The 6,379-nt window shown below is 30.4% G+C and overlaps 2 protein-coding genes across 5 annotated transcripts in view; one reads left to right on the top strand and one right to left on the bottom strand.

The window, feature by feature from the left end:
* Nucleotides 1-6,379, bottom strand: part of LOC107450044 (zinc finger protein 271-like) — a 42,113-nt gene that overhangs the window by 9,844 nt on the left and 25,890 nt on the right. The gene's annotated exons all lie outside the window — the stretch shown is intronic.
* The window catches only part of LOC107440139 (zinc finger protein 271), a 20,637-nt gene continuing 14,675 nt past the window's right edge, over nt 418-6,379 (top strand). For 2 of the 4 annotated variants that reach the window (XR_006227167.2, XR_011637960.1), the window contains exon 1: nt 642-866. The gene's annotated coding sequence lies outside the window, so the exon portion shown is untranslated. Of the gene's footprint in view, nt 867-6,379 lie in introns of all 4 variants that reach the window. The other 2 variants (XR_006227164.2, XM_043056485.2) reach the window with 2 other exon arrangements.

The following is a 6,379-nucleotide window of genomic DNA, read 5'->3' on the forward strand; positions in this document are numbered from 1 at the left end:
CTTAGAAGCGCTATATAAATTTATTTATATCAATAATAAACTAAAAATCCTGCCGTCTTAAATTCACATAGGAAATGCCATTGAAATGGTTCGTTCGAAAAATTGTTTGGAACGCGTTTGGAAGGAGGCGGGGTTTGACGTCATAAAATACGTCATCACTGTCCCTGTCTATTGTCATGTGATACTGAAACGGGTTTGCACTTTTTTACTTTCAAGTATTAATCGGTTAAATTCGAGGATATATAATATAAACTTGACGATTGGATAAATTAGACGATATATTATATAAATTAGCGTGTGGAGAAACGTCAGTTTTTCTCTTGCTTTTCAAATAGGTTATAAACTTTTAAATTAGGATGCATCATGGAACTGAAAACTATATTGAACATAGCTCTAAAAAAAAGCATCTAAGAAATTTTAAAAATTATTTGAGACAATTAAGTGCGAAAAAATTTAAGAGAAAGGAAAATATCGAAGTACATTCCAATACAGATAAGAAGAGGATGAGAGGAAAAGGGGGAGGGTTAAGACATGGAATCGGTGTCTTCCCCAGAGGGCATACTAGTGCGTTGTGATCACAAATAAACTTCATCCTTCACGCTACGTAATTGATAAGCGAGCTATAAGCAAAATACTGCAAAGAGCTCTGAAAACTGCACAGCAGTCTTCATCATCTTATTTTAAAACAAAATTTTGAATTTGACTTTGTGCTGTCTCTCCATGCTAAGCCATAGAGGAATAAGCCAATTTTCACAAATTAATTCATGATTTTATCTTCTTCGTGCTGAAAGAAAACCTCATTACTGTGTAAAGAAAAAAAGCAATTAAAATAAGGAAACAATATCGTCTACATTATAAAAGTAGGGGTGAGTATTCATGCATGGTGTGTAATTCTAAATGTGAAAATTAATTAAACAGTTTAAGAGTTTTTTTTTTTTAGCATTTAAGTTTTTTTCATAACTGCTAGCATTTAAGTTAGCAGTTAAGTTCTCTCTTTTTCAAGTTTGCTTGTGATGATTTAGTAATATTTTTTATGAGTGATATATATGTACATTATGTGTCATGTAAAACGAAAGTTTTGTTTTCATATTCCTTAGAAATGCGTTCGTAATATATGTTTCTCAACTACAATCGCCAAGGTGCCAAATAGATTTTAAACTTGCAAATTTTTTGGAAAAAAATAAGAAAAGAAAAGATGTGGATGCTACAAATTATAGCTTTTAAATTGGTCCCTTTCTGTGATGTTTTTTTTTTTNTTTTTTTTTTTTGAATTCCACGCGGGCCACTGCATTGAAGTTGCCAAAACTTGGCAACTATTCTGCCACAAATCACGTTACGGAAATCTCCCCCGTTTATTATATTTATTCACTCTAAGAATTTTTTTTTATAAAGAATTACTCTTTTTTCCCATACTGATTTTTTAAATATTTTTCCCGTACATTAAAACTAAGTGAAGTAATAAAAATAAATTCGCAGCAAAAATAAGATTCCTTTTGGTTTTATTCCAAGTCTAATGACAGAGTTTTTCAAAAATGGTATCCTCTATCTCAGGTTTTGACAGGGTTGCCACTCCACAGGGAATACCTGAAAAATACAGGGAATTTAAAAATCACTTAACTGGGAAAATGCTGTGAATTTTGAGTTTTTTTCTATAGAAACTGGGAAATGCAGGGATTTTTGTTTCATATTTTTGTCTTTAAGAAAGGGTAACCACTCACAGTGCCATCTATGGGATATTTAAGGATGATGTTTCAACTATATTAAACTAGTTCATTTACTATAGCAATATTTTTTTAAGTATGTTCAGCTGTTCCATTTTTTCTTAAGTTTTTTCAGCAATTATAAATAGTATAGTTAGCCCAATAAGACTCATACAATTGCAGAGTACAGAGCTCATTCTAGGCAGAATAAACATGGCGCAGCACACTGCTGCCCTTTTAGTCAAAAGAATTCACCCTGTTGCCCCTGAAGTAAATTAGTGCCCTGATGCAATAGACTCCATATTCTTTTTGCCCTATCTTTCCTCAACTCTTCATTATTTTCAACTCTTTATTTAGTTTGTCATTGCTGTCAATACTTAGATTTATATGAGAAAGGAAAAATAGCCATACCCCCTTGTTGCACTTGTCTTTGAAAGTTTGCAGTTACTTCACTATTATAAAATCATAAATATTATTAATCATTTTAATTATTAAATCATAACTACAGACACTTAAAAACATGCATTTATTATTTTATTAATGTATGCATGCATTTTAAATAAATTACTAAGCTAATTAGCTCAATAACTCGGTATATATGTTAATTCATTAATAAAAATTAGTAAATATGATCGCTTTGCTACTGTTAGTAAAGTAAGAAAAATAAATTCTTTTACTAATTGACAATGTTTTTTCATAGAACATAAGCCCATAGAAAGAAATTATTGCCCTTTTCGAATAATAATGCCCTTTTTTTAACTTTTGCACCCTGCCCTTTTTTCTGCCAAGAATGAGCTCTGCAATAATGTTAACTGCTTTATCCTTCTATTTCTTTTAAATTGTTATGTTTATTAAATTATTGTCATTATTTCATTTAATGCTGCACTAACTCCCACATATATAAAATGCATGAAAAATAAAGCTAAAATGATGAACTGCTTTTTCAACAAGCAAAAAAGTAGTACTATTTATANACCCATCTTTGAAATGGAAAATACAGAAAGCAGTTTAAAAGATACTTATTTTGTTAGATTAAACAAAAAATTATTATTAAGTAAATGTAGTTATACTTTAGTAAAGTGTACAGGCATTCTTGTCCATGTCTGAAATTTTAAAAAAAATAATTTTTGAAAAAAAAAATTTAGGTGATCATTATTTACCCCAGAAACAGAGTGATCGTGAATTACCCCGGGTCACCCTATTTGTTTTAAGTATGTTCAGCTGTTCCATTTTTTCTTAAGTTTTTTCAGCAATTATACCCAATACGACTCATACAATTGCACAGTGCAGAGCTCTTTCTAGGCAGGGTAAACATGGCGCAGCACCCTGCTGCCCTTTTAGTCAAAAGAATTCACCCTGTTGCCCCTGAAGTAAATTAGTGCCCTGATGTAATAGACTCCATACCCTTTTTTTCCCCAACCCTTCATTATTTTCAACTCTTTTTATTTAGTTTGTCATTGCTGTCAATACATAGATTTATATGGGAAAGGAAAAATAGCCATCACACCCCCTTGTTGCACTTGTCTTTGAAAGTTTGCAGTTGCTTCACTATCATTAAATCATAATTATTATTAATCATTTTAATTATTAAATCATCACTATACAGACACTTAAAAGCATACATTTATTATTTTATTAATATATGCATGCATTTTATTTGAAATAAATTACTAAGCTAATTAGCTCATTAACTCGATATCTATATGTTACTTTATTAATAAAAATTAGTAATTAATTTGCTTTGGTACTTTTAGTAAAGTAAAAAAAAAATTGACAATGTTTTTTAATAGAACATGCAAAGCCCATAGAAAGAAATTATTGCCTTTTTAGAATAATAATGCGCTTTTTTAAAAAAACTTTTGCACCCTGCCCTTTTTTCTGCCTAAAATGAGCTCTGGCACAGTGATTGTGTTTTTTCCCTTAATATATTCTGCATAATATGTACAGGAAATTATTTCTACACATTTGAGTGGCAACCCTGTTTGAGGAAGATTTGTAAACCTAAAGGATTTTTAATGCTGATTTCAAAAATATCAATAATATTCGAATTAGTAAAAAGTTTTGAAAGTTACAAGAAATTATATTTTTGCTGAAAGAGCTTGTTTGCTGCCATTTTGATTTGCATATCAAAAGCTATGAAAGGCTGTAACTCACTGAATATTTGTCCCTGAAGAATAATTATTTCCTTCTTCAGTTTAAAGTAATTTGTCATTTAAACATAATTTCATATAAATAAGTGTCCTACTTCTTTAGTACTTAGATATATTTTGCAGTTTTTTCATCAATGCAGTTGAGAAACTTCAACTGTTGTTCTCATGCAACTCGCCTCTTTCATTTAAAAAATAGACTAAGATAGTTGAAAACGCATACTAACATCTGATAAAAATAGATAAATTTAAAAGATGATTGATATATATATATTTTTAAAATTTTTATAAATTAAAAGTACTTGCCAATTGCTGATTTTTATGGATTGATTGTTACTAAAGTAGTAAAAAATTGTGGGAAATAAGCAAAATAAAGTAAAAAATTATGAAGTAAATGTATATTTTTGCATGTATTTTTAAAAAAAAGAAAAACAATTCTCTTAAGAATTTTTATACATTAAGAATATTTGTAGGTTTATCATGTGAATGTTCCATACGACTCACCTCTTTCAATATGAAAGAAGAAGAAAAAAAAATTTAAATAAAGATAGTTGAAAGCCCAAATTAACAAATTAAAATACATAGGCAATAAATACATATTAAAAAAAAAAAAATTTAGATTGATTGTTACAAAGGTAGTGTAAAATAAGAAATATGCAAAATAAAGTCTGTTTCTTTACTTTTTAGAGAAAAGGAGGAGAAAGAAAAATTTGAGATTTGATCATGAGTCTTGTTATCGAATCACATAGCTTTGGTCAATGAGAGATAAACCATCTTTTTGTAAGAGTAGAGTGCAATACCAAATTATTAAAAAGTATCCGTTGCAAAATTCTGATCAGTGTCTCTTCTGATCTTCCTAACTAAAATAATGGAGTGGAAAGTTAGAATTTATAATGTTGAAAAATATGTGGAGAAAGCCACTGTTTTTTTTTAAAGCATTTCTTAAAATATATTTATTTTAATTGCATTCAGCTAAATTTGTTTTTATTCAACTTTTCAATACCTTCCTTCATAAAAGGTCAACTAAAATGTAATATTTGCTACTGTATTTGTGAAAAATAGAAAAAAAATAAGCATATAAAAAGAGATTAAACTCACTTTTCTTAATGCATTTTCTCTATCGTAAATGTATCTTTGCTAGGATTTCTTAAAAAAAAACCTACCAAAGGGATGCACAACCTATAGCTCACGGATCGAAGTTTATGACTTAGTTTCTGTGCAGTTTTAATTATTTATTAATATTTAATGGAATTTATAATTAATTATTTAATGAAAAATATAAAAATTAAGCAAAAAAGTCATTTTTTCGTTCTATTGTAATCATTTCTTTAGGTCATCCTGTTCTTTTATTCTCTTTTTCTTTAAGTGAAAGCTTAAACCATTAGTTTTTGGAGAAATGTAATTGCTCATAAATTTTACATTCTATTATGATCAGAACTTTTTTTTTAGTAACGGCAGGCACTGAACTTTCGTTCTTCGCCTTAGAAGATGCTGGAAGTGTTGCTCTTTTATCGATACCCAGTGGGCACCTGTGAACCAAAGTAACTGAGGCGAGCAGCATTACCTACGCCACACTGCCCCCAGATACCCGTTCATAGAGTGGGCCACATTCACACATCAGAAGACAACACACAGAGAGAAACATCCATGCCCAGAGCGAGGTTCGAACCTGCAGCCATTGACTTCGCAGTCAAACACGCTAACCATTCGGCCACCTGGCTGGCATTACGATTAGAACTAATGCATGTTATTTTCCATTCGGATCTAAATATGCATTTTTACGGTTACAGAAAAGCAAATAAGATTTAAATAAATTAAATTGTTATGATTTATTAATTATCACCTTTTTATTTAAAAAAAGTAATCTTAATAGTATGTTTCTTTATAAAGTCTAAGTGAAGTAATTTTAATATCAAGGATGCTACGCCTGCGCCATTTGCGACAAACTGAGACAAAACGGCATAACTGCGCCATTTTGCGACCTTCAACTCAGTTTCTGCCAAAGCTGCGCCATTCTGAGACAAAACGTCCAAAATTTGGCAAACCTGAATTCAGTTTCAAATATTAATCCGAATTGCCGTGAGTCATTGGAGATCATTTTGCCGTTCACGTCTCCACGGGATGAAAGACTTCCACGAAAAAGCGGAAATCCGCTTTTTTCTCCCAATTTTTAAAATTTTCGACCATGTTCCAAAAACTAAAATTTTTAGTGAGTCCAATTAGAGAAACCCAAGCCACCGGAACGATAGTCTGATTCCCGCGACTTCCGCTATAGAGTGGAAAGGAGTCTAAGTGTTTCGTTTCGACCACCGATATATGATTTTTTTTTTCGTTTGGCTGATTTTCGGAATTTTAAATATTAGGAATTGCGCTGGAATATGCTAAAATCGCGATTTTTAATCAGACGATTTTAATATCAATCATCGATTTTCGTATTTAACTTATTTAAAACTTATGTGTTGCGACTTTTTTTACGCTGTTTAAAAATCGTACTAGCAATTCCTATTCACTCAATTTAAAAATTCAATATCG

This window comes from Parasteatoda tepidariorum, chromosome 10 (genome assembly GCF_043381705.1).
Source record: "Parasteatoda tepidariorum isolate YZ-2023 chromosome 10, CAS_Ptep_4.0, whole genome shotgun sequence".
Lineage (NCBI taxonomy): Eukaryota > Metazoa > Arthropoda > Arachnida > Araneae > Theridiidae > Parasteatoda > Parasteatoda tepidariorum.